The sequence below is a fragment of the Neovison vison genome, chromosome 11 (genome assembly GCF_020171115.1).
Source record: "Neovison vison isolate M4711 chromosome 11, ASM_NN_V1, whole genome shotgun sequence".
Classification (NCBI taxonomy): Eukaryota; Metazoa; Chordata; class Mammalia; order Carnivora; family Mustelidae; genus Neogale; species Neogale vison.
The window spans coordinates 188,330,518-188,358,449 of NC_058101.1; the positions used below are offsets into that span (position 1 = coordinate 188,330,518).

The 27,932-nt window shown below is 41.4% G+C and overlaps 1 protein-coding gene and 1 non-coding gene across 6 annotated transcripts in view; both read left to right on the top strand.

Annotated features, from left to right (window-relative positions):
• Positions 1 to 27,932, top strand: part of MTUS1 (microtubule associated scaffold protein 1) — a 168,988-nt gene that overhangs the window by 9,370 nt on the left and 131,686 nt on the right. The window lies entirely within an intron of this gene.
• Positions 12,443 to 12,549, top strand: LOC122890757. The gene has a single exon (XR_006381182.1). It is a non-coding gene; the product is annotated as a U6 spliceosomal RNA (small nuclear RNA).

The following is a 27,932-nucleotide window of genomic DNA, read 5'->3' on the forward strand; positions in this document are numbered from 1 at the left end:
CTGAAGTAGGATCAAAAGCAGGACTGGTTTGGGTATATAACATTTCAGATGACGTTGCTTGGAATTCTGGCTTGTTATTTTTCCATCATCTAACTGCAGAACGTAAAACAGAATGTTAAATCCTGTAAGCCACTAAGATGAGTGGCACAAACAGAAAACTGATAGTTACAGAAATTTCTGTGACATTTTCAGGTTTCACACTGTTTCAGAGAGCACGAAATAAGATTCTAACAGTCCTCTGAATCATTTGATGGTTCAATACTACATTGTAAAATGTACCCATTTTACAGGTAGCACCCGAGGTCATGCATGTTGAACAGGGACTAATACTTGTTTTTCTGAAGCACATTTTTCTATAGAGATACTGAATCCTATTTCTTTATTTTAAGCTACATGGAGGCAGGTAATTCTTGAACAGATGGAGTTAATCCCAGGTAGAAATTTAACTAGGAGGTGAGGCCCGGTGTCTGTCAGAACGGGGAAGAGAATGTCCCATAAAACCACAGTTACACCCTGAGTATCAGTCCTGCTTTCTAGCCCTAAAGGTCAGCAGTTCTGTATTACCAAAATGACTTCTAAGGAATGTACGATGTTAGGACTTGGCAAGCAGGCCATTTTAGGGAGTTGACTTTTTCTTCCTTTGCACAGCCCCTAGGAGTTAGATCTATACATACACTGACCTTCTGTGAGAGAACTTAGTTGCCAGTGGAAAGCCTAATACAGGTAATCATTTTCCAAGTAAAAGGTACAGGAAGTGGCTGTTTAATAAAGGTTGGGAGATACGGTGTGAGGTGCCAACTTGCATAACACCACACACACACACACACACACACACACACACACACACACTTTTTCAACTGGTCTTGGCAGGATTCAGATGGAAAATTATTTCCTTTTCGCCAAGTGGACTTTGAGAAGATACGGCAATCTGAATGATTCTTTTTTTTTTTTTTAAATTTTTTTTTAAAGATTTTATTTATTTATTTGAGAGAGAGACAGTGAGAGAGAGCACGAGCGAGGAGAAGGTCAGAGGGAGAAGCAGACTCCCCGTGGAGCTGGGAGCCTGATGCGGGACTCGATCCCAGGACTCTGGGATCATGACATGAGCCGAAAGGAAGTCGTCCAACCGACTGAGCCACCCAGGCGTCCCAATCTGAATGATTCTAAACAAGGAGCTTCTCCTGGGCATTTAACACTTTCAGGGAGACAAGTCCTTGTAGCTTTGAAGCTATGCCCGGTGTAGCCAGTCTAACCCCATTTCCCTCCAACAACCTGTGCTACCTTTTGGGTAATTCCGTTACCCAGCTGTGTATAATTTAGAAACAAAAGAAGGCAGAGTCTTCACGCCAAGTTATTTCTTCAGCCAGACTGTACAGCCCCTGACAATGTCTTTGCTAGACCTTGTGTGCAGATGGTGGTCGGGTTTTAGTTGCTTACGTTAGAGGAACTGCCATCTCTCTCTGGGCTCAGTGGTTTTCTGGAACTTAGTCTTACTGTTTTTTTTGACTCTTCTACTTCTTACCAATTCTCCTGAAAAAGCTTAATTTATGATGGAATAATTCCTATCAACAAGATGATGTAATCCTGACAAGAACTTAATTTTGTTCACCTTTTTATCAGGAGTACCTAGACGATGCGTTTAGTAAACTGCTTAAAAAAAAGTGTTGAAGAATGCTGACCTAGACTGAGTTCCTAATTCAGATTTTCCAAGATCTCTTGATTTGAGACTCTAGGTACCTGGTATATGGTCCTGAACTCGTTTTCAAAGTGATTTTTTTAGGTCTGGGCCTATAGTGCCCTTACAGGGTCATAGATAGAGACCTACGCCTGTAGGAGGGTCTAGGTGAGTGTTAGCAGGAGCTAACCGTAAAACATAAAACTCTGCAAGTCCGATTGGAAGTCCACAAGATCATCTCAGAATGGTAGCTGGTGCTGTCAACATGTAAGATTTTCACTATTGTAGGAAGGGTTAGTTGGAAAGTAGATTATAGAACAAGAACCAGGAAATCTTTAGATGCTAAAATGAGTTAATAGATGTGTTAGGGAATATACATACTGCTATTCACTGGCCACATGATATATGAAAACAAATTGTTTTTAAAGATCTTATTTATTTGGCAGAGAGCACTAGCAGGGGGAGCGGTAAGCAGAGGGAGAGGGAGAAGCAGGCTCCTCACTGAGTAGGGAACCCATTGTGGGGCTCGATCTCAGGACCCTGAGATCATGACCTGAGCAAAAGGCAGACACTTAACTGACTGAGCCACCTGGGTGGCCCCACATTTTTTTAACTGATATAAAATTAAGTACCGTGCAATGCACCTAGGTTAAGTGTATGAATATGAGTCTTTTTTTAAAGATTTTATTTATTTATTTGACAGAGAGAGATTACAAGTAGGCAGAGAGGCAGGTAGAGAGAGAAGGAGGAGGAAGCAGGCTCCCTGCTGAGCAGAGAGCCCGATGCGGGACTCGATCCCAGGACCCCGAGATCAAGACCTGAGCCGAAGGCAGCGGCTTAACCCACTGAGCCACCCAGGCGCCCTGAATATGAGTCTTGACAAATGACCTCCATCTATGCAACTGTGGAACTCTAGAACATGTCCATCACCCCTGAAAGTTGCTTTGACTTAACGAGCTGCTAAGTTCTGGTCCTAATGTGAGGATAATAATAAAGCTTGTTTCACAAGGTTGTTGACAGTGTAGCAGTAGCAACTGACAATGGTGTGTGTTAGAAATCTTCCAAGAATTTCATTTAACCTCAAAACAACCCTAAGAAATGGATTGTTTACTGTTGCTTCAGTTTTTACAGAGGAGGAAAATGAGGACAAAATGACTTTTGACTTGTCCAAGCCAGGTAGGTGGCCCAGAAGCTGAGTAAATGAGGGAGGTCTCCATGAGTAACGTGTGCCCTCCACGTGTAAGCAGTTCTGCAGAGCTAGGTCTGTGGCAGCAAATGCTCGTTGACCTTATTAGCTGTGGGAAGGAAGGGGGAAAGACACGGAGGGTACACATTTGAGCTGGGTTTTAATATCCATTGTTACTTATTAACTATGTTTCTTAGGCATTTGGGCAAGATCCTCAACTTCAGGGAAGATTTATAAAAGGGGAAGAGGCATAGGAAGTCCTCATGGGACCTGTCTATGCTATGGGGCTGTCACCTGGGAGACAACTGTGAGAACATTCTGGAGACTTGGAAGCGCTGTGTGCTGACATCCTTATCTCTGTCTGCGGAAGAGGTCGCTGCCTGCTCTCCCCCATCCTGGCCTCGCATACTTCTGGGACTGTGGGTGGACAAGGAGGGATTGACAATGTGTCAGAGAGACAATCCCCACTTGATAGTCTTGATGGGCCAAACACTGTGTTTACACAGCATTTTCTCTCACAGGTCACTGACATTCAAAGCCTTAGATTTTCCAGCTATTATGTCAGTGAACCTCCACAATATTCTAAAGGTCCTTACTGACAAAATTAAAACCCAACTTTCTTGTGTTGTTCCTTTAGATTTTTGGAGGGAAATGTTGCTGGTTGACAGGATCTGAAAGGCTCAGCCACTCAGCTGCCTGTTCCTCATCCTCAGTCCAAGCTCCCTCTTCTTCAGGGAGCTCCACTCGGTCACTCTCTCTCTCCAGGTCCACACCAGTGGAGTCTACGCTCTGGGTTCCCTTAGGCTGCATTGCATCTCTGCTTTTGCAGTTTTTATAATTATTTACTTGTACTTTCTTGTCTTAACTATTTTTAGAGATTTTATTTATTTGTTTGACAGAGTGCTAGAGATTACAAGTAGGCAGAGCTATATGGGCAGAGGGAGAGGGAAAAGCAGACTCTCTGCCGAGCAGGGAGCCCGATGTGGGGCTCGATCCCAGAACCCTGGGATCATGACCCGAGTCTAAGGCAGCTGCTTAACCGACTGAACCACCCAGGCTCCCTCTGGTCTTAACTATTGGCTCTTTGAAGGCTCCTTAATCACAGGGACTGTCTTCACCATTGTGTCCCTAGCAGAGCAGCTGGCATGTCTTAGGCAAGTAATCAATATTTGTTGAATGAATGGAAGTTCTTGTAGTAAAAGGTCACTTCAAAGCAGGGATACAGAAACGGGCAGGGTGGTGTATGAAGTATGCGACCTCCCACTTTGCTTCTCTGGGACTGAGCTAGTATTGTAGGGGATTCCTCCTTTTGTAGCTAATTGGAGGTTCTGAATATTAAAAATAATAAGAGGAATTATCTCCTGCTTGAAAGTCTTTATTATTAAGGGAATAATTGTAAGAAAATTGGTAAAGTTTAGGTCGCTAACTGTAACATCTTGCATTTATATGGTGGTGGGGATAGAATTTTTCTAAACTGTAAATGGGAATTAAGTTAAATCACACTGACATTTTAGGTGTAAAAGTTAGAAAGTCATCATCCCAAAGGAGAGATGTTATTTTAATGTCTGATTAAAATACTTTATATAAGGGTCGGAATCATTTAGAGAAAGGCATGAATAGATCTGAAACTCTTAACTTAAAAAAAAAAAATTGGACTCTTGAATTCCAAAAATATTATTTGAGTGAATGTGGATAAAACATTTTCCTCCTGCTTCAAAGTTCAAATCCTCTTGCATCCGTCTCTACCTTTAAACTCTGGGCCAGCTGTTCATGCTGTTAGGGCCCACCCATCGTGCAAATGGGAGCTGAGGTCTTGGCTTTGGTCACTTTGAGATTTCTTGGCCAGAACTGAGCCACAGATTACCATTAAGTATAGGAGTCCTCCTTTCGTTGAATTTTTTTTTTTTTTAAGATTTTGTTTATTTAACAGACAGAGATCACAAGTAGGCAGAGAAGTAGGCAGGAAGAGGGGGAAGCAGGCTCCCTGCAAAGCAGAGAGCCCGATGTCAGGCTTGATCCCAGGACCCTGGGATCATGACCTGAGCTGAAGGCAGAAGCTTTAACCCACTGAGCCACCCAGGCGCCCCTGAATTATTTCTTTTAAGAATTTATTGCTGAGGGTAGTTAATTCTAAGTATGGATTTTGATTGACTTTGATATGCCATTGATATTAAAGGCTGTTGGAGTCAGTCTGTGATATAATTGGTAACCAGACCTGGACCCTTTTCATGAAGCTAAAGATTTTGCATTGAATATATTAGTCTTAGAAATATAAAGCCAAACAAAGTCCAATTTGTGAATTTCCAATTTTTTTTCTGTAGCACAACAATTTGTATATTCAATCTCCTTAAAAAAAAATTACACCATCTATTCCTCCAAGTCTATTGAGGACAGATTCTCTTAAGAGCCCATAGGCTTCCTCTTCCTACACTCCCCTCTGAGAAATACAAAAAAAGTAGCTAATTTTGGAACAGTGAGATTCTGTTCTGCTTATGAGGGTAAGGGAGGGGACTTGGCTGGGTTTCTTGCTTCCTGAGGTCTATGCTCTATTTCTTTGTACTCCTGGCACATTCCCACATTGAGCCATCCTTGATTCCCAGAGTGGATGAAGGGGAGACATCTGACAGGTGTGCTTACCTTCGGGGCCAGAGACTCCCAATAAGTCGATGTCACAGCCGGAACCAGTGAATGAAGCTTTACTCCTTAGTTCCCCCTCTGAATCAAGCTTTTCTTCTCAAATCCTAGAGCCACTGTATTGTCCTTAACATTTTCATGAGGTCTTCATTTGATATTATCAGGAGAAATCTGGAGAACAAACATTTTTACACGGTCGACCCATGGGTTCAGAAAAGATAGATTGTTCTTTACAAAATCCAAGATGGGGGATGAATGAAAGTGATTAATTTTGATGTGACATGATGTCCTTGGGGGAAAGGGACAAAATGAAATATATGAATGTATTTTTTTTTCCTATTTTTTTGGATGTGCTCTCCCTTGAAATTTCAGTTGTCAAGTATTCAAACCTAGTTTGAACTTCTTACGTCTCATTTTAGTAGTGAGCTGGAAAAACCAACTAAACTTAACGTGAAATTTGTCTTCTACTTGTCTTTCATAGAGGTGTAGCAGTGATGGTGTAGAGTTCTAACATCAGATATATTTAGTATTTCTGGTGGGCCTGTACCAATTATAGATGTTATAGTATGTGGTTATATTTATAAATAGCACAAGGAAATATTTAACCTTTATTATACCATGTTGGTATATTCTTCTTTTGAAAGGTGACTAAAATTTTCTTTGAATATTTTTATCAATACCTACCTCTTTGCAAGGTCAACAAATCCAAAATCTGTGTTGTTATTAGGAATGACATTTCAGTAAGAAAAAACCCCTAAACTCAACACTGAATTGCTTTAAATTTTCTAGCAAATGGGTTAAAACTCTCATAAAAGTAGGAAATCTCCGCTTTGTTTTTTTGTTTTGTTTTGTTTTGTTTTGCCCGATGAAATTATTGGTAGTATGGACACTTATGGACTGCATGTCTGGAATGGGAGCCCAGCCTTGGTTGCGCCAAGTGAGGGCAGTGGATGGGTTGGACTATAAAGGTCATGGCCCTGCTGTGCCTGGGAGGGCATTCTCCTTTGTAGCCTTTGGGAGATTCTTGCAGTTAATCCCACTGGGACTTGCCTGGCTTATGAAGGGTTTCTCACTGTCTCATGATTATCTAGGGCCAATTTAGGAATCAGAGAGGGGCCTCTGGCCTAAAAATAGTCAGAGTTTGGGAGGAGGGCCTGAATGGCACAGCGCCACTGCTCCCTTCCTGCTGCCAGAAGATGATGCCATAAGGAGACTGTCAAATGGGGAGTGTGTGTGTCTGAAGACAGGTGGGAAAAGTGTAGAGGAGAGGGAATGTTTTCTTTCTGGCTTCTGTAGGGGGAGATAAACATTTTAAAGATTGACTTTCAAAAAAAAAAAAAAAAAGAAAAGAAAAACTGTAGAAGCAGTAGAAACAAATATGTAAGGTTATTTTTATAGGGCTGGCTTAGTGGGATATATTTCTAGATGTTTCTAATTTGTAAGAAAATGTTTTGTATTTAATGTTGGTCACAGATTGTTGAGGATTGGAAACAGTGATGTGCCTTGTTTCCTATAGTGCCTTAGAACACAAAGTGAAGCATTGTTTGAAACCTTGAAGGTGACAGGTCATTTAAACAAAGACAATTTTTTTTAAATTGAAATGTAGTTCATGGTGTTATTAGACTAGTTACAGATATACAATAGTGATTCAACATTTATATATCAAAGTGATCACAATAAATCTAGCTGTCACTATACAAGTTGTTGGGATATTAACTGTATTCCCTATGCTGTACATTGCATTCTGTGTCTTCCTTTATAACTGGAAGTTTATAACTGGAAGAAAGTGGTCCAGTTTCATTCTTTTCCCAAATGATTATTGATGTTGAGCATCTTTTCATGTGTCTGTTGGCTGCCTGCCTGTCTTCTTTGGAAAAGTACCTATTCAGGCTCTTTGCCCATTTTTTATTTATTTTTTATTTTTTTATTTTATTATTTTTTTTAAAAGATTTTATTTATTTATTTGACAGAGAGAGATCACAAGTAGGCAGAGAGGCAGGCAGAGAGAGAGAGAGGAGGAAGCAGGCTCCCTGCTGAGCAGAGAGCCCGATGCGGGACTCGATCCCAGGACCCCGAGATCATGACCTGAGCCGAAGGCAGCAGCTTAACCCACTGAGCCACCCGGCGCCCCTCTTTGCCCATTTTTTAAATCAGATTTTTTGCTCTTTTGGTGCTGAGTTGTAGTTCTTTATATATTTTGGATATTAATCCCTTTTTGGTTTTATCATTGTATATATCTTTTGCTATTTAATAGATTGCATTTTCATTTCATTGAAGGCTTCTTTTGCTGTGCAAAAGCTTTTTTAACTCGATGGGGTCCCACTTACTCATTTTTGCTTCTGTTGCCCTTGTCCGAGGAGATAGATCCAAAAAAAACCAAAACAAAGCAAAACGAAAAACCAAAACCACACTGCAAAGGCTGATGTCAAAGAGTTACTGCATATGTTTTCTTCTAGAATTTGTAGGGTTTCAGGTCTTATGTCTAGGTTTTTAATATGTTTTGAGTTTATTTTTATGTATGGTATAAGAACGTGGTGCAGTTTCAGGTGTCTCATTTTCCCAGCAACATTTTAAAGACTTTTCCCGCCTTGTATGTTCTTGCCTTTTTGGTCATAGATGAATTAACCATACAAGTGTGCATTGATTTCTAGGCTCTTTATTCTATTCCACTATTCTATATGTGTGTGTGTGTGTGTGTGTGTGTGTGTGTGTGAGAGAGAGAGAGAGAGAGAGGTAGAGAGCGAGAATGCCAAGCTGTTTTGATTACTATAGCTTTGTAGTATAGTTTGAAATCTGGGCACATTATGCCTTCAGCTTTGCAAGATTGCTCTGGTTATTTGCGTTCTTTTGTAGTTAAAAATTTTAAGATGATTTGTTCTAGTTCTGGGAAAAAAATGCTATTGATATTTTGATAAGTATTGCATTGAATCTGTAGATTGCTTTGGGTTGTATAGACATTTTAACAAGACTAATTCTTCCGAGCATGAGCATGGCATATATTTCCATTTATTTGTATCAACTTCAGTTTCTTTTTTTTTTTTTTTTAAAGATTTTATTTATTTATTTGACAGAGAGAGATCACAAGTAGGCAGAGAGGCAGGCAGAGAGAGAGAAGGAGGAGGAAGCAGGCTCCCCGCCGAGCAGAGAGCCCGACGCGGGACTCGATCCCAGGACCCCGAGATCATGACCCAAGCCGAAGGCAGCGGCCCAACCCACTGAGCCACCTCAACTTCAGTTTCTTTTATCCTTATCTTATTTCAGAGTACAGGTCTTTAACCTCCTCGATAATATATACTTCTAGACATTTTATACTTCATGCAGTTGTGGACTTGTACATTTTAAACTGAAGTTTCTGGGAAGATTAGTTAACATACCAACACCACTTTGGATGCATTTGGTACACATTTTATGTTGAAGTCGTATTGGTTAGAAGAAAGTGATAGACAGGGCGCCTGGGTGGCTCAGTGGGTTAAAGCCTCTACCTTCAGCTCAGGTCATGATCCCAGAGTCCTGGGATCGAGTCCCGCATCGGGCTCTCTGCTCAGCAGGGAGCCTGCTTCCCTTCCTCTCTCTGCCTGCCTCTCTGCCTACTTGTGATTTCTGTCGGTCAAATCAATAAATTAAAGAATCTTTAAAAAAAAAAAAAAAAAAGAAAGAAAGGAAGTAACTAAGTAAGTGATAGACAGTCTTTCCCAAATGGTAGCTGTTTTGGATTTGAAACCTAGTATTTATTTTCCAGTCTCCTTTTCTTCTTAAGGTGAAACCAGATTACTTCAGATATTTAAAATACCTGTGGCCAAAAGACCAAGAGCTTTGTTTTCCCTCCCAGCCTCCTGGGTGACTGGAGGTCTGATGAGATAAGAGGTGAGTGTTTTGTTTGAACACATTGATTTAGGGCTGGAGGGTCATTGATGTATTTTTTTTTTTTTTTAAGGCATTCTTTCACTGCATCTGAGTGTTGATTACTAAGTCTAAGCAGTATTTTTTGAGTTAGGGTAACTGGAGGACCTGCTTGACTTTGAAGATATTTCTTGTTATCTTTGGTGCAAGTAATGTGTTACTAACTATTCTATGTGAATCTAGAAGCCTGGAGTGATTCTAGACGCAGGAAGTTTGAGATGCCTGTTAGGTATGCAAGTGCAAATGGTGAATTAACAGTTGATCTTCAGATCTGGGGCTTTGGGGAAAGATCCCAGCACTGAGATGCACGTGGGGCTTGCAATCAAAATATATTCAAAACAAGATGGTGCGTGTGGGAAGAGAGGGGACTAAGGGGCTTGAGCCACGAGTTACTCCCACTGTTAGGAGGTTGGTCGAAGAAGTCAGCAGAGGCATTTGCCAGGGAGCCTCCTATGAGTTGAGAGCTAGGGGAGTATCTCTGAAGCCAAGTGAAGGAGATGTCCTGGGGCTCGAACCCTATAATGTGAAGAGTTTTGTTTACCAGACAGAGGACACTTTGGTTCACTTTTTGGAGCGTAAATCTGAGTGATCATTCAGAATCTTGATGAACTTAAGAAAACCACGGTAAATTCAGCCAAAATTAAAAACAAGAACAATATATCACTTGAAAACGCCCAAACATGAGATTTAATTACCCTTAGGCAGTCTCATTTCAGGGAACTGTGTACATTCTATTAATCATTTTTGAAATATCAGCCATGGATAGAGGAACCAGAATATCTCTGAGGGCCCCCCACTTCCACAACTTTTTTTTAACCTGGCCACTTCCCACAGTACTGGTTTGAGAGCTTCACTTGCTTGCTTAGGATATGCCCCATTCTACATCATATCAAATTATTAAAATATAACCACACTTCATATATTTAAACAGTTGAGTTGGTATTGAGTTGTTAGCTATTGATATAATAGTACATCTAAAATCTTGCCACGATTTTCCTCTTCTCTGTTCCTTATTCCTCAGGTCTCAGCTAATTATGTGACCTTCTCAGAGACCTTCATCCTATGATAGCAACAGGAATGCCTGTGATTTTCTTCACTGAATACAATTTCTGTTTGTATAGTTGTTTTGTTTATTTTGTTCACTCTGTAGTGACCCCTCCCCGAGTGCTGGACATATGTGGGCCCTGATAAATTTGAATGAATGTCATCCAGTATTAGAAAACTGGTGCCTCAGTAGCTTTGGTTTGGTTTCCAAGCTCAGTGTCTTAATTTTTTTTTTTTTTAAGATTTTATTTATTTAACACAGAGAGAGAGAGATCACAAATAGGCAGAGTCAGGTAAAGAGAGATGGGGAAGCAGGCTCCCCGCTGACCAGAGAGCCCCATGCGGGGCTTGATCCCAGGACCCTGAGATCATGACCAGAGCCAAAGGCAGAAGCTTAACCCACTGAGCCAGGCACCTCTCAGTGGCTTTATTTTTTAAGTGAACTCTAAGTATCTTTTACTTAGGGCAAAAATTGCCTTTTTAGGTGGGTAGCTCATTGAACTTCGGCAAATATGTTGTCAGCCACAATAAAAAAAATAGAACTTTCTATCATGTAATTTCTTTGTGTCCCTTTCAGCCTTCTCCCCTGACTGCCAGGTGAACGCTGATCTCAGTATTTCTTCATGGCTTTGTCCTTCCAGATACGCAGAGAGCATTACATGCCTTTTGTGTCTGGCATCTTTCACTTAGAGCAATTATCTCAAACACATAGGCTGTTGTTTGTATCAACAGTCTACCTTTTTTTTTTTTTTAAAGATTTTATTTATTTATTTGACAGAGAGAAATCACAAGTAGACTGAGAGGCAGGCAGAGAGAGAGGGAGGGAAGCAGGCTCCCTGCTGAGCAGAGAGCCCGATGTGGGACTCGATCCCAGGACCCTGAGATCATGACCTGAGCCGAAGGCAGTGGCTTAACCACTGAGCCACCCAGGTGCCCCAACAGTCTACCTTTTAACTGCCGAGTGGTATTTCGTTATATGGATGTACTGCAGTTTTTCTTATTCAACTACTGGTGATAGACGTTTATGTTGTTCCTAGTTTCCGATGATTTATTAGCTTTTCTTCCTGGTTTTAATTAGACAGGAAATTAAAATAGCATCAGTGACCCACAGCCACAAACCCCTATTCATGTCTACTGTTTTCATTTCCCCATGTTTTTTCTATGTGTTTAGCATGGTTAATAGTCCTAAAACACACAAACATTTTTTTCCCCTAGTTTTGTAAAATGCCTGTTTTGAAAATGGTTGCATTCATTGAGTCACTGTAATTTTCTAATCCATTCCTTAGTTTTTAAGTCATCACAGTTGTAGAAAATGTGCCAACCATCATCTTAAGTGTCCTATGATAAATTCTTGGCAATAGTTTAAGACTCTTAATTGAAAGAAATAGAAATCAATTGAAGCTAACCAAGGCACAAATTGGATAGGTGTTAAAAGGGTATGGAGTATTTCTCAGAAGTTAACATTAGGAGTGTTGTTGGGAACCAAGTCAGGTTGGTCGTTCTTCCTAGTTGTTCATTTCTGCTTCTCGTGGGACTTCGATACCATTCTTTCTGCAGAAGACTTGTTTTATCCACTCCTGGATGCGTGGCAGGAGCAGGCGAATGCCACAGTGCTGGCATTTATGTTCTTTAGGGACTTCCTAAAGTCACACTGTGCCTGACACAGACACACTGTGCCTGACCAGCAATTTCAAATCCATACGGTGGGGGGGAGACACTTGGACGCCCTTTGAGGTAGTTGTTGCACCAGGACAATTCACTGTTGTTCATACAGTGGGTCTCACCTCAGTGCTCCAAAAGGCGATGTTTTCAGAGAATGTTGTTGTAAACTAAGCCCACAATCAGAGGTTCCTGTTTAAAGTAAGATTACACAAAATCCATTTTAGGACTATTCAAGTTGCTTTTCAAAAGGGTAATTACACTATGGTCTTAGCAGAGAGTTAGGAGTATGACATGTATCTATTTTTTTATATTTATATTTACATACTAAAAACCATTCAGGTACCTGTTTCCACAGCACATAGATAAAATTGGAAAAATACAGAGAAGGATTAGCATGGCGTGCCTTCCCAAGGGTGACACGCAACTTCATGAAACATTTCGTATTCATATAAGCTGAGTCCTGGGCATGTAATGTACAGTGTCGTGACTATAATTGATGATATTGTATTGCATGTTTAAAAGTTGCTTAGAGACTAGATCTTAAAAGTTTTCATCACAAGAAAAAAAGATGTTTACCTCTTCTTGGTTTTGATCCATCCCCTGTGAGTGATGTTTAATGGATAGCTAAGAAAATCTGATTTATTAGCATTTATTGAATGCTTGCTTTATGTTAAGCACTGTGTCTGAGACTTCTGTAAATACAGGGAAGTTGATTAAACAGCTCTTATTCTTGGAACCATGTAGTCAAGTTGAGATTTACTTAATCCTGGAGGAGTTTCTCAGTAAGTGGTCCTAGAGTGGAAATGTCCCATATACAGGTCGCTGTGTCGGTCTTTGGCAATAATATCGATACTGGTGCTACAGGGTTTGAAGGGCTCCGTAGGACCCTCAGTACCATGATTTAACTATGGAATACCTGCCAAGAAACCTGTTCCTAAGTTGTGTGACACATTGGGGGGTTATGTGTCTTGTGCTAACTGAGTTTTAGGCCCTTCCTGGCATCCCCTAGGCTGGCCAGACTTCTTTACCTGGAGTCTGCAGGACTCATCCAGTGACTACCCGCCATGGATCCCCCTGGCCCTCTGGTGCCCCCTTCTTAATTTTAAATAACTCCTGTGGAACATAAGGAGAAGCACAGAGGACCAAGGGGAAGGGAGGGAGAACTGCATGGGAAGGAATCAGAGATGGGGACAGTCCATGAAGAGACTCTGGGTTCAGGAACCAAACTGAGAGTTACAGAAGGGAGTGGGGGTGGAAGAAAGGGGCAACCGGGTGGTGGGTATTGGGGAGGGCACGTGTGGTGATGGACACTGGGTGTTGTGTGCAACTGATCAGTGTTGAACATTGCATCAAAAAGTAAGGATATGGGGCGCCTGGGTGGCTCAGTGGGTTAGGCCGCTGCCTTCGGCTCGGGTCATGATCTCAGGGTCCTGGGATCGAGTCCCGCATCGGGCTCTCTGCTCAGCAGGGGACCTGCTTCCCCCTCTCTCTGCCTGCCTCTCTATCTACTTGTGATTTCTCTCTGTCAAATAAATAAATAAAATCTTTAAAAAAAAAAAAAAGTAAGGATATGGAGCATCTGGGTGGCTCAGTGGGTTAAGCCTCTGCCTTCAGCTCGGGTCATGGTCTCAGGGTCCTGGGATCGAGCCCCGAGGATCCAGTCCTGTGTCGGGCTCTCTGCTCGGTAGGGAGCCTGCTTCCCTTCCTCTCTCTCTGCCTACCTATGATCTCTGTCTGTCAAATAAATAAATAAAATCTTAAAAAAAAAAAAACAAAAAAAACTAAGGATATACTATATGCTGGCTAATGGAACATAATAATAAATGAAAATAATAGAAAGAAATTTGTTTTTTTTCTAAAGTCTTTGTCAGCAAATGTACTCTGGTTACTATCATCTTACCCTTCTCTGAAATCACTTATTTGGTGACTTCATGTTGATACAATGATAATTTAAAGGAAGGTTTTTAACAATGAAGCTTGCCAAGTTAAGGTATCCGTTCACATGTATAAGTAGATTTTTTGTATGTGATGGTCTAACTCAGAGGAGCTTTTCCCTGGCAGCTGGGTCATGCCACAGCAGTCAACACGGTGATGCATACTGGAGAGTAGACCCTTCCATTTGTGGGTTTAATATTGGAGATACTGGAGATACCAGATAGTGACGAGGCAGCCCAAAATTCTAAGTTACATAATACTGTATTTTTCTCCTATTCTGTAGATTGGGAAAGTTGAGGTTGCAATGAAGTTATGCTATTAGCTCTAGCTCTTCTGGTTTGTGGTTTTGATTTGTTTGTGGTAAAATACACTTAACATAAAACTCACCATTTTAATAATTTTTAAATATACAGATCGGTGGCATTAACTAAATTCATAACGTTGTGTAACCGGCACCATGATCTAGTCCCACAATTTTCCATCAATGCAAACAGAAACTTTGAGATCATTAAAGGCTAATTTTCCATTCAGCCTTCCCACCAGGCCCTGGTAACCTCTCTGCTACTGCTGTATGAGTTTGCCTATTTTGTATCTCAGGTAAGACGACTGCTACCATATTTGTGCTTTGGTCTGGTTTATTTCGTTAAGTCTGTTTTCAACGTTCATCTATTTGTACCATAAGTCAGACTTTCCTTTTTATGGCTGAATAATATTCCATTGTATTTATGTACCACATTTTTATTTACTCATTGACTTTTTTTTTTAATATTTTATTTATTTGACAGAGAGAGACAGCAAGAGAAGGAACACAAGCAGGGGGAGTGGGGGCGGGAGAAGCGGGCTTCCCACTGAGCAGGGAGCCCGATGCAGGGCTGGATCCCAGGACCCTAAGACCATGACCTGAGCTGAAGGCAGACGCTTAATGACTGAGCCACCCAGGTGCCCCACTACTCATCTTTTGATGGACATTTGGATTGCTTCAGTCTTGTGGTTCTTATGAATTTGTATACCGTGGCTATACTCATACCTGTTCAAGCCCCTGCTTTTGGTCATTTTGGTATATACCTCAGAGTGGAATACAGGGTCGTGTGGTAGTCCTATATTTAACTTTTTGAAGAGCCAGCAGATCATTTTCCATAGCTGCTGTATCATTTTACATTCTATGAATTTGAGAGAGTTCCAGTTTCTACACATCCTCACTAACATTTTGATAATAGCCATGCTAATGGGTATGAAATGGTATCTCATGCTTTTGAATTGTGTTTCCCGGAAGACTTTTGATGTTGAGCATCTTTTCATGCACTTATTGGACATTTGTACTCATTCTTAGGAAAAATGTTCTTTTTTAAAAAAAGATTTTATTTATTTATTTATTTTTTATTATTAATTTGAATGAGCAGAGCAAGAGGGAGCACAAAGGGGGAGGGGGCACGCAGAGGGAGAAGCGAGAGCAGGTAGCCCCATTGTTTTTGTTTTTTAAAGGATAGATTTATTTGAGAGAGAGCGCATGCAGGCAAGTGTCGGGGAGGGGCAGAGTGAAGGAAAAATCCCAAGTGGGTTCCCCACTGAGTGTGGAGCCCGACATGGGGCTCAATCTGACAACCCTAAGATCAGGTTTGTACTGAAACCAAGAGCTGGACACTTAACCGACCCAGGCACCCCTGACAGATTTTATATTTTGAAGCAAAATTTTGCTCTTAATGTTTTCAAGTTGGCTGTGTGCTGCCATGCACATGGGCCAGGCAGGCCACTCCACCTGTCTGACTGGAGTGAGGAAGGTCTGAAGCCTGTGTCTCCCTTGGGATTGTAAAGGGAGGGGGAGGAAGAGGCAGGGTGTGGAATGAAACTCCTTCCTCTTTCTTCTGTTTATATGTTAGAAAGGCAGAGAACTTTCTGCCATTTTTTTCCCACCCCCTTCCTCTACTAACTCCTGAGACTGAAGTTGATGGCAACCAGAGAGTCAGGCAGCAGCGCAGCTTCTATCATTGTCTCTCGACAATTGTCCTCCCCCCCGCCCCCCGACACAATGCCCTAATTGGTGTCCAGCTTCTTGGTCTTTATACATACCCTAAGTGCTGGGGGGGGCATCTTTCTTACATTGTGGATTAAATGGGCTTTAGCTTGGGGCCCAGCCTAGGAACCTAATCATCATTAATAGCATTTCTCTAGGAAAATGAATTTTGAGTTAGAATAAATTTCCAGGGGCGCCTGGGTGGCTCAGCGGGTTAAAGCCTCTGCCTTCGGCTCAGGTCATGATCTCAGGGTCCTGGGATCGAGCCCCCGCATCGGGCTCTCTGCTCAGCAGGGAGCCTGCTTCCTCCTCTCCCTCTGCCTGCTTCTCTGCCTACTTGTGATCTCTGTCTGTCAAATAAATAAATAAAATCTTAAAAAAAAAAATTTTCCAAATGAGTTTGGAAGAATACCGTGCTCGTAGGTTGGGGGCTGCCTGTCCCTGCAGTATGGCGCAAGGGGATGTGATGGGTTGCCTGGGGTTGAAGGAGGACATGTAGTTGCCAGGGCTGTGGAGTGGGTCAGACCATGGGCTTTGGAATGAGCAGGTTTACATCTGAATCCCACTCACCTGTCGCGTGCTTGGTGCCTAAGCTTCCATCCTGGAAATCGTGCTGTTCATCCACATGGATGTGGGGAGAGCGTCTGAATGCTGGTTGACACGAAGTGATGAGGGCGACGTGTGGGTTTTTCCTCAGAGTCCCTGCTGGGTGTTTGTGCTAGCTACATCAAAGTGCAGCATCTTACCTAAGTTTTCCTTTGTACTGAATCGCCACTGATGCAAGCACGGGGCCTTCTGACTTGCTTCTGGAGTATTGAGGGCACGTCCCGTCCTGGCTTCTGTGGTGGCTGGAGCTGGCTGAGCTCTTGTGGATCCTTCCCTCCTCCATCCCCCCACCCCCACCCCCCACCTCCGTGTTGCAATGGGACTTGGTGTTCTCTGGCATCCTAAAACATTTAAAAAGTTGGGTTCAGAGATGTTAATTTCCAGTGATGTTTAATTCATGATTATTTTTGCTTCTGGGAGGATTTCTAGCTTTCTGTATGTTTCATTGTGCAACTTTGTTCTCTTGTGTCTTCACTGGCATATCAGGGAGTAAACAGTTGAGTTTCTCGACCCACGTTAACTCTGCAAATCAGAGTTAAAGTAGGAGGAAGGAGGGAACGTTCTGCGTGTGTGTTGCACATGCCTAGGGAACTGGAACAATGATTCAGTTTCTAGTAGGTAGTTTGTGTTTTGTAGGCATGTATTTTTGGAGGAGATTGAATCTCCTTTTGATTCTCTAACATGGATTAAGCAGTCTTGTCATAGAATCGTCACATAATTCTCATGCCACTACTTTTTTAAAGACCTGTGTTGATTGATTGATTGATTGATTGATTTTTTGCCCCTTTCTCCTTCTATCCCTTTGATTGTGATGATTGGCAAGCGGTTGAGCAGTTTTAGGAATTGGGAGCACTCCTCTGGTTCTTTGCTCCATTGAGTAATCCAGTGTTCTCATGCCTAGATCATCTGTATCATCAAGAGATACCGGGTTTAAAAATGTGAAACATAGGGTGTTTGGTTTAGGGTGTACGTTCTCTCTGTAGAAAAATGTGATCTGTCTTGAGACCCGGGAGAGGACTGAATGTCCTGGCTCCTTATCATAATTGGCATCAGCGATGGTGGCCACAGTGCTTCCCTCATATGACATTAATGCAGATGAAGCTGGCCTCAGGACCCGATGATTTTGTCTCAGTGGACACACAGTGTAGTTAGTGGAAGATAAAGAGCAAGAGGGATTCAGGTTTGGGTAATGCAAGTAAATACTGACTCTTGTTTTCATTGATAGCTTTGGGACGCAGACTATTTAATACGTTGCATTGGTGCAGGGTGTCTTTTTGGTGTTTTGCTTTGTTTTGTTTTTAACGAGTTTTCTGTAGGTTTATCTCCAGTTTGTGCAGCTTTTGCTTTTGGTATCTTTAATGTTCTCCCTGCAAGATTCCACTGTAACTCAGTGCCATTTCCCTCAAGATAGTTGAATGCATAGGGTTAAAGAGGATAAAATTTTGCCTCTATCCCAAATGCACCATTAAACAGCCCCTTAAAATAGAGTTGTGAGATCCTGGTTCTGTCTCCAAACAGCTGTATGAACTTGCAAGTCCTCAGGGCTGTTCTACTTCAGGATTCTAAGGGCACTCTTAGCATCCCCTTCCATGTCAGTGGTACTGCTGGGGTGTGAGAGATGATCCCTAGAGTCGTGCCATGGGGGCACTATTAGAAATCCTACCTGACGGGGCACCTGGGTGGCTCAGTGGGTTATGGCCTCTGCGTTCAGCTTAGGTCATGATCTCAGAGTCCTGGGATCGATCCCCGCATCAGGCTTTCTGCTCAGCAGGGAGCCTGCTTCCCCCCCCCCCCCCCGCCTGCCTCTCTGCCTACTTGTGATCTCTCTCTCTGTCAAATAAATAAATTAAATCTTTAAAAAAAAGAAAGAAAGAAAGAAAGAAAGAAATCCTACCTGACTCCCTAGACCACCATGTTTTTCACAGAATAAGGTTGGGTAGAATGAACTCTGATGGCCTGAGCACTGGGAGAAAACTCCACCATCCGTGGTAGACCCCTTCCACGATTGGGCCCTGTTTCCAGGAGAATTGTAAAGGGATTTTTGTTAACCAAAGTAGTGTTTTATTTCCAGAGAACTGATGTCGTCATTAACAAGACCATTGCTCTAGGAAAATGAATCTTGAGTTAGAATACATTTCCCAGTGAGCTTTGGGCCTCCTCTGCTTCTCCACTGGAACTGCATGCCCCGGCAGTAGAGCTCAGGGTCATGTGCGACGTTCATGGGGTTGGAGGAGGACACGTTCTGGCGGGGGCTGTGGTGTGGGGCGTGGGTCAAAGTGTCGGCTCGGGCAAGTAAGGTTTGCCACTGGATCTCACGGCCGGAGTGTTTGACCGCCTGCCTGCAAGACTCATGGGCAAGCAGTGCGGGTGTCTGCGTAGGACAACCTATTGTTGGGATTTAAAAGGCATTCCTTTTAGGGACTTTATTCAGTGACCCCAGTACTCCTAATGCAATTACACTGGTCCAAGATGCCGATTAAAGGATTTCTAAATCTTCCGATTTCAGTTTCTGTGAAAGAAATGTTGATCCAAAAACTACAATATGTAAAGAATGGGTTTTGCTCTATTGAAATAGAAGTATTTTTACTATTTTGGTATTTAGAGAAGATTCCCAAGGTGATGAGAAATATTTAAATAATTATGAAGCAATTTATTTGTACATAGACCCCTTATACATAAATTGTTTGATAATCTGTGAGCACTCAGTTTCCTGTGTGTAAAAAGGCTATGAAAATCGTCAGTTTTTTTAGTAGAGGAAGTAATATTCCTATACTAATAGAAATTGAGAAATCAAATTGTATGTAGATTAATAAAGATGATACCTTAAATCTGAATTACTATTTTGATACAGATACATACTTAAGATGTTTCCTTCAACTTTTTTTTTTTTTTTAATACAAGTCCCTGGAATATTCTGGGTTCTTTAATTAAGGGCGCCTGGGTGGCTCAGTGGGTTAAGCCGCTGCCTTCGGCTCAGGTCATGATCTCAGGGTCCTGGGATCGAGTCCCGCATCGGGCTCTCTGCTCAGCAGGGAGCCTGCTTCCCTCTCTCTCTCTCTGCCTGCCTCTCTGCCTACTTGTGATTTCTCTCTGTCAAATAAATAAATAAAATCTTTAAAAAAAAAAAAAAAAAAGAAGCAGTCACCCAACAATGGTGATTGCTGATTTAACCTGACAAGCAAAAATCCCTCCTATTTGCAGAAATGCTCTGAATAGACCAGTAAGTTGCTTGCTGCACAGAACTTTGTGTTTTTGTTTTGTTTTCAGTCTCACTGTAAGTAATGTACAATATAACCAAGAAACATCTGTGTGCAAGTTTTCCCCTTTAGGCTTCAGACAAATCTGTGATGTTTTGTTGGCAAAGAGTCCAAGGAAAATTCTTTAGTTTGGGCAGGGGTTGGGGGGGTGGGGATTACACCCAGCTTTATTGCTGCTGCAAGACCCAGCTGGTCTTTGAATGACCGTGATCTCCTGCGAAGATTCATTGAATGGTCTGGTGTTTGGATTTCTTTTCGTCTGTTTGCAGTTTCTGTTCTATGAAGACAGTTTTTTATGTACAACCACAAACCATTTTATTTTGGGACAAAAAACTGGAATATGACCTCTCTTAATTTCACAGCTATTCATTTTGATATTCTCAAGAATGTAGGTAAGTTACCTTGATATAACTGATTTAAGGCATTTAAATTAAGCCAAAACTCCAGAGTTAACTTTTAGAAGTGATAATTAAAAAAAAAAAAAAAAAAACTACTTTTAAAAGCTTACATATTTTTCATCTCCTTAGATTTTGTGATATTTATATTAAAACATCCCTACTTCAGGGTAATTCTAGAATATGTAAAAATGCAAAGATTACTATGAAACAAATGTGAGTACATTCTTACCTATTTTTTGGAGAGGATTTTTTGAAGAGGAAGAGAGTTACGTGTGGTGTGCTGTGTTTTGTGATTATCTTGTCAAATACCAAAACTCTAAGCAACATGTAAAAAAGTTTATATATATTTTTTTAAGATTTTATTTATTTATTTGATGGAGAGAGAGAGAGAGATCACAGGTAGGCAGAGCAGCAGGCAAAGAGAGAAGGGGAAGCAGGCTTCCTGCTGAGCAGAGAGCCCCATGCGGGGCTGGATCCCAGGATCCTGAGATCACGACCTGAGCCGAAGGCAGAGGCTCAAACCACTGAGCCACCCAGGTGCCCCAAAAGTTTATATGTTAAAACAGACTACGATCATTTTATGGTTACTTCTGCAGTAGCAGGGAGGGTGGTAGGAAATGATAGGTACTTTGGTGTTCTATCATCTGAAATATCCAGATGGTAAGTTTTTTTGGTTTTAGCTCTGAGGCAGAGGGGGAGGATCAAGTGTAAGAATAAAGAATAAGTGAATACGGCAGAAGGGAAGGAGGGGTAGAAGGAAACTTAAAATTCTTGAATTTTGAAAGTGCTTTGAGTATGTTTTACCTGGCAATTTGCCTTTCACAGTATCTTAACAACAAGATAGGAGGATTGGGGGAATGCAACTTTGTTATTGATGCTGTCTTACAACATGTTTAAAGAATATAGGATGTCCTGAAACCGTTATTTGCAAAGGCAAATGCTGGAACATTCTACTTAGTGAAATGACTAAGCGTGCAGGAATGTGGTTTGAAGAGTTTGTGAATGTGTGGGGTCCTCCACATGGTGGTTTTGAGGTTTTAGGAAATTCTGAAGCCAGAAAACCTGGGAATAATAAAGTCCAGGAATCAGAATTATTGAGCCTCAGTAGTTTAGTGAATTGGTTTTGTGTTGACTCTTGAAGGTAGACTCTAGTTAGGCGCTTTTCTTCCGTGGTGATATCTTTGTCATAATCAGCTAGGGGCCTAAGCTCTCTACCGCCCTGAAAGACTTCCAGTTGTATAGTGGAAATTACCTAAGACTGCACTACATGGTTAACAGAGGAAGCCTGTTTTCAAATGCCGGTTTTCATAAAAATGTGACCATTGGCTTAAAATAAACTTTATTTACCCATAAGACTTAAACAGAATGCCAGTTAATTGTTTAATCTTTACTAGTGTAAAAATAGTTATTTTCCCTTGGATTTTTTTTTTCTGGAGTGTTTGATATGGGTTTTGAGTACTTTGGTATGCCCTCTGTCTTACCACCATTCCCTGTTACCTGCTGGTGGTCTTGTAACTGGGGTGGTTTTCTTTCTGTTTTGTTTTTTTGTTTTTGGAGGTAAGGGGATACTTTTAGGATACTTGGGAACATTTGATTGTTCCTACAAAAATATTCCAATTTAGCAAAATGCAGGGCCTTAAAGATACTTTAAATAAAACCTCATGTGCTTTTGAGGGTGGATGAGGAAAGAGAATGATAAATTTTTGAGTTCGTCTTAATTGTTTTACCACGGCATGAAGTTTCTCTGATAGAGTTTGTAGTTGAGTAGTATTTTCACTTAAACACCCTTAAGTCTGGGTGTTCTAGAAAGAAGTAAATTACTTCTCCTTGGGTGTCTAAACTAATTAGTATTTGTCTCTAAGCTTAATATTAATTTTAACCTAGAACTTTTATTTGTTCTTTGAACCTTTCCTTTATCATTGCTCAGAGTGGGAAAACAAAAACCTTTCGGCACCTTTTAATTGAAACAAACTAAAGAAAAAAGCATGGAAAGTTCTTGGAATTAAGCTTTTAGTGTCAATCACCTTTTGTATCTATCTAACATGTGATTATTTATGCAGCTTTCCCGTGCTGTCTGTTGCAGTTTCCTTCTTAAAATATTAACATAAGTGGAACAGTCTTTTGAAATCATGTTTTATTTAACACTCGTGTGATGGGCATTGCGTGTCTGCCAGGCTTTCTGCTGCTTCTTGCGGAAGACAGAGGTGGGCCTTCCAGCTTTGTCTGGCATCTCCCATCACTGTGTTCAGATCCATCCCAGCAATTTCCTGCCCTTGGTCTTTCCTCCTTGGGACATCTTTCGCACTTCAGTCAGCCAAGCCAAAGTGCTCATATCCATTTTAAGAGCTTTGGCAGACTCCTGCTGTTCCCAGAATAGAAGGCAGAACCTTGAGCCTACCCAACTGCTGCCCTGGGTCCCTCCCATGACCACTTGGAGCTTCTTACTCTTCCCAGTCAGTGTGGTCATTTCAGAGCCAGTACGATTTCTTCTGAAGGAATGGCTGGCCTTTCCACCTCTAGTTGTTACTTCCCGACTTCATTTGGCACACGTGAGTCTCCTGTCAAACGTGGTGTGTTGGTTATGGCTGTTGTATATGGATCTTCTCTCCAGGCAGGCACTCACTTTGTTGCAAACACAAGTGTTCCCAATCCAGTCTACAACAGCCCTGGCCCGTGTGCTCCGGCATGTGGTAGACATCAAATACATGTTTCAAACAGTTACCCTGGTTGTATTCATTATGTAATTTGAACAGTGCACAATATTTGATTGAATACAAACTTCGGTCCAAGATCCAAATGCACAACTACCATTAGTCACATGTAAGATGTGAACCATTCAAGGAGTTTTTTTCATTGCTAAGTAAAACCAGACTTAAAACAAGCTTGATGAGGGGCGCCTGGGTGGCTCAGAGGGTTAAGCCTCTGCCTTCGGCTCAGGTCATGGTCCCAGGGTGCTGGGATCGAGCCCCATATAGGTCTCTCTGCTCAGCAGGGAGCCTGCTTCTCCCTCTCTCTCTGCCTGCCTCTGCCTACTTGTGATCTCTGTCTGTCAAATAAATAAATAAATACATAATCTTTAAAAAACAAACAAATAAGCTTGATGAGGGCTCCTGGGTAGCTCAGGCGGTTAAGCATCTGTCTTCAGCTGAGATCATGAAGTCCTGGAATGGAGCCCTACTAACCCTAACCCTACATCAGACACCCTTTCTCAGCAGGGAGGCTGTTTCTCCCTCTGCCCCTCACCCCAGTCCTGTTCTCTCTCATTCTGTGTGTGTCTCTCTCAGATAAAATCTTTTAAAAAATGAGGTTGACCGATGATCTTTATGAAAACAAACTAAATTTCAGAATGGTTCCCAGTGATCCATGAGCTTTCCTTTAGGTCTCTAAGCCCACCACCATAGTTGTCATAACTAGTGCATCTGTGGCTAAATTATGAAAAGACCCTCTTCTCCCCTATATCTAGCCAAGTCCTTTCAGAATATAGACCTGAGTTGAAGACCTCTGCTTTCTAGAAAACCTCTACTAAAGTATAAATAGGTAATCCTGGAGTACAAAATCTAAGTACAAACCCATTCTCTTTTTATTGAAGAGCCGTGATCTATGGAGGAGGACATTGGGTCTGTGGTGAGTGTGGCAGAGATGGCCATTTGCCTCTCAAACCCTGTTTCTCCCCCCCTCTTTTATGTTGATAGAATCTGGAGTGGCGTATGCATAGCCTGTATGGATGTGCATTTCTCAGCCTGCCGTGCAAACGGGTGCGGCCATGTGATGATGCTAGGGATCCAGAGAAAAGTGTGCTGTTTAGGGAAGTAGCTTCCATACTTGTTGCCTTCCTACCCTGCTCAGCAAAATGCAGAGGGTTCTATTTTAGGCCACAGGCTGAGATCATGCACAGCAGAGGAATGAGAAAGGTAGTAGTGAGGTTTCTGACAGCTGGGTCACTGAATCCTAGACAACCTATGCAGACATCTGCATGAGACAGAAATAAAGTTTGGTCTCCTGCCACTCCAGCTGAGGTTTGGTCTCCTGGGGCTAGACTTTGAATCTCAGCATACTATCGTATGCTCTATGACTTTGGGCAGGGAGTGTCTAGACTGGGGTAGTAGGAACTGCCTAGAAACATGGTACATTCTCCACAGTTGTCAGCGATTTGGCTGATGATGGTCTAAGAGGATTTAATGTTGGATTAGGGTTCAGAGTCCATGGGCAGTTTTTAAGGCTTCCTCTAGCCTCAGTGACTTTGAAGCGTTCAGTTTTGTGTTAATAAATTACCGTATTGCATCACTTCCGAAATAGATGTTTCCACACTGGAATGTTTCTGTTACTGAGATGTTTCCATAAGACAGCCTCTTAGCTTTGGCATATAATCAGAGCAGTATTTGACATTGGACCTGACGGTCCATAGGCGTCCCCTAAAGTAGCTAGAATTAGCAGCAGAAAAATGTTGAAGCATGAATACGGGCTCAAAATGAACAGGTTCCAGTAGCAACCGGGATTCCTGGATTGAGCAGTAGCAGAAGAAGTGACTCACTTCAGCTTCAGAAAATGGTTCCCTGCCGCTCAAGTTTGTATTTTCTTCCTGGAGCCCAGTTGGTGGTCTCTCTTGGCTTTTCCTAAGGTTCAGACCAAGAATAGCTAAGCTATTTAGGATTTAGGAGGAACTAAGAGAACAGCCTGATTTGGAAAGCTGATTCTCTATGGAAGGAGGAAACAAGATAGTAAAGCTTTGAAATACTCCTTTTACCTAATTGCTCAGTTTGTGACCTATGGTCAGAGTTAAGACGATCATGCTGGAAGGGTTATAAAAAAGAACAGCCCACCTTTTACTTTCAGAGGCCGTCACTTTCCCTCTCCACTAATTTTATTTACTTCCATCTTTTAAATAAAATAGGACTGTAAATATTGTCTCTCTGACCCAAGTAGTATACTATTTAAAAAAAAATTTTTTTTTTGGCCCTGTTTTTTCTCTTTGACTATCTGGCAGAAATAGTTGACAACCTCAAAAGCACCCTCAGATTCCTCTAGGTTCTGTTTTTCAGCTGTTAGTACTTTCCAGTGTGTACTAGCTCTGTGTTGTTCCCCAAGACATCCTTACTGGATCTCTGACTTCCTGCTGCCATACAGGCTGTTTGCCATCCAGGTGTAGGACACAGGGTCACCCAGGTGTTGCCGGGGCATCCTTTTTTCCTTTGTCCTCTTGGATGACTCTCATACCTAGTTTAATTCCTATTTCCTGGATGACACTCAGCCCTGACTTAATTCCTCATTCTGGTGGCTTTCATTCTTAAATTCCTGAGAAAGCATGTAAGAGGGAAGACTGAGACTTTCTTTGCCTAAAAGTCCCTTTATCAACGTTCCTATCTGATGTATGGTTTGGTGGGATTGGAATTCCAGTCTGAAAACCTTTTCTTTCAGAAATTTGAAGATAATGCTCCATTGTCTTCTAGCTTTTGGGATTGTAGCAAAGTCTGTCCTTCTGATATCTGGGCTTCTGTATGTCCTTTTTTTTCCTGGCCTCTGGAATGTTTTTCAGTGTAGTTGTTAAAAGATGAGTACAAGGGCATTCTGCTTCGCTTGGTCACTTCCTACCTACATAGAGCACTTGGAAAATCTTTCTGTGCGTGAGTTGCATATTGGCTGCTGTTAGTAGTTATAATCCACCTATTCTAAAATGTCACAGTGAAACTCCGTGGTCAGATCTTGTTCATTTATTGTGTAGAACAAACAGTGCACCTCTTTATTTTGGAGACCTTGTCCTTCGGCTCCAGGAAGCATTCTTGTATTACTTCTTTGGTTATTTCTTAGCATGAAATATTTTTTTTTCCTCATTTGATTAACAGTATCAGTTGAATGCTGGATCTCTTGGATGAAGCCTTAATTAAAAAAAAAAAGTACTCTTTGTACTCTTTGTGTGTCTTTTGTTTAAATTTTTAAAGTAGGTCTTCTAAAAAATTTTAATTACAGCTTTCATGTTAATTTTTGAGCATTTGTATTCTCTGCTTATATTACTTGAAACATCCTGTTTCTGCATGAATATGATAAATTTTTTCAAGATAGTAATTTTCCTCCTTGCCTGCCCCAATTTTCTCTGAGAATTTTTTTTCTTGTTTTCTTTTGTATCAAAGAATGTCCTCAAATATTACGTTGATGATTGGCTTCCTTTTTAAGAGTGAGTTCTCTGGACTCAATTTAAGTTTTGCTGAGAATAATCCTCTCCTATTTTGGCTATGGGCTATCAGCCTGATTATAACCTTATTGTGGAACGGAGCACAGGAAGTAGGCTGGTAGTCCCATGATTCAGTCTGCAGAAGAATTTCATTACACTTCCCTATCTGCACCCCCGTGCCTTACCCTCAGCCTCCCCTAGATCTAGTAGCTCTAAATTTGGGATAGCTAATCAATTTCTTCTAAGATTATATAGCTTTTTACTGAGTGGGGGTAGTTGTCCAAATGCGCAGGGAATTGGTAGGTACCCGGGTAGGGGGAGGGGAGGGTATGTCCAGTGGATCCTTACAGAGAATTCCAGGCAATCTCTCCACCTTCTGTTATTCATGTGTCCAATTCCTGGATCTTTCTGGGGTTGTGCAGGGTGTTCTGCCTTACATCCTGTGGTATGTTCTCTGTGACCTTGTTTGACCTCTCTGTAAATCCTGCCCACTTTCCAATATTGAGGTTTGTGATTGAAGTGTCATATACTATTGAATTCTTTCTGTTTCTTAGTTTTTTTCCTATTCAAGAAATCAAACGTTTAAATTTGTGATAATGACTTCAAATTAGGAAGTATAAGGATGCTGGCAGCATATTTTAACTTTGTGGAAAGAAGTGGAAAGATGACCTTCCTGGTTTAGGAAGTATAGGGAAGATATTGCTGTCCATTTTTAGTTACAGAATGAAACATTTTGGAAGTGCTCTTTTGTTCATAACATTTTATCATAACTTTGTCTCACTTTTGTATGACTCTGCATTGCACTCACTAAACTACCATCATACTCAAGGTTAAATTTGGCATTTGAATCCTCCAGAGCTGTTAGTGAGTTTTAAATGAAAAGAACTTGTGGAAACTTAGAACGGAAGTGGAAGTCTGTTTTGAATTTTATTGTTAAATAAATATATATATAATTAACATATTTTAATATATATAATATAATATATAATAGATATATTATTAACATATATAACATATTAACATGAATATTATATATGTTAAATTTATAAATTTTATTGTTAAATTTATAAAAATATATAAATTTATAAATTTATGCTGAAATTCTAAACTGAAGTATTAAAACATCTTCTTGCAAACAGAATAAATCTTAAGGACCCAGGTCTTTGATTTTCCTGGACCCCGTGGGGTATCAGGACCTCCATAAATGACTTAGCAGTCACAGTGTACCTCTGAGCTGGGTGGCATCTTTCCCTAAATTCATGGCTACAACGGACACCTGTATGAACTCAGGTTTTTGGTCAGCAGGGAAGAAGGGCCAAATGCGTCCTAGGTTAGCACCTAATGGTGGCTGCTGTAGGATTAGAAGTTACGGGAATTTTGGGGCACAGGAGCCCAAGGAAGGCTATAGCTGCAGGAAGGAGCTGAATGGAGGAATGGGGACTGTTTGTGGCCTGCGGA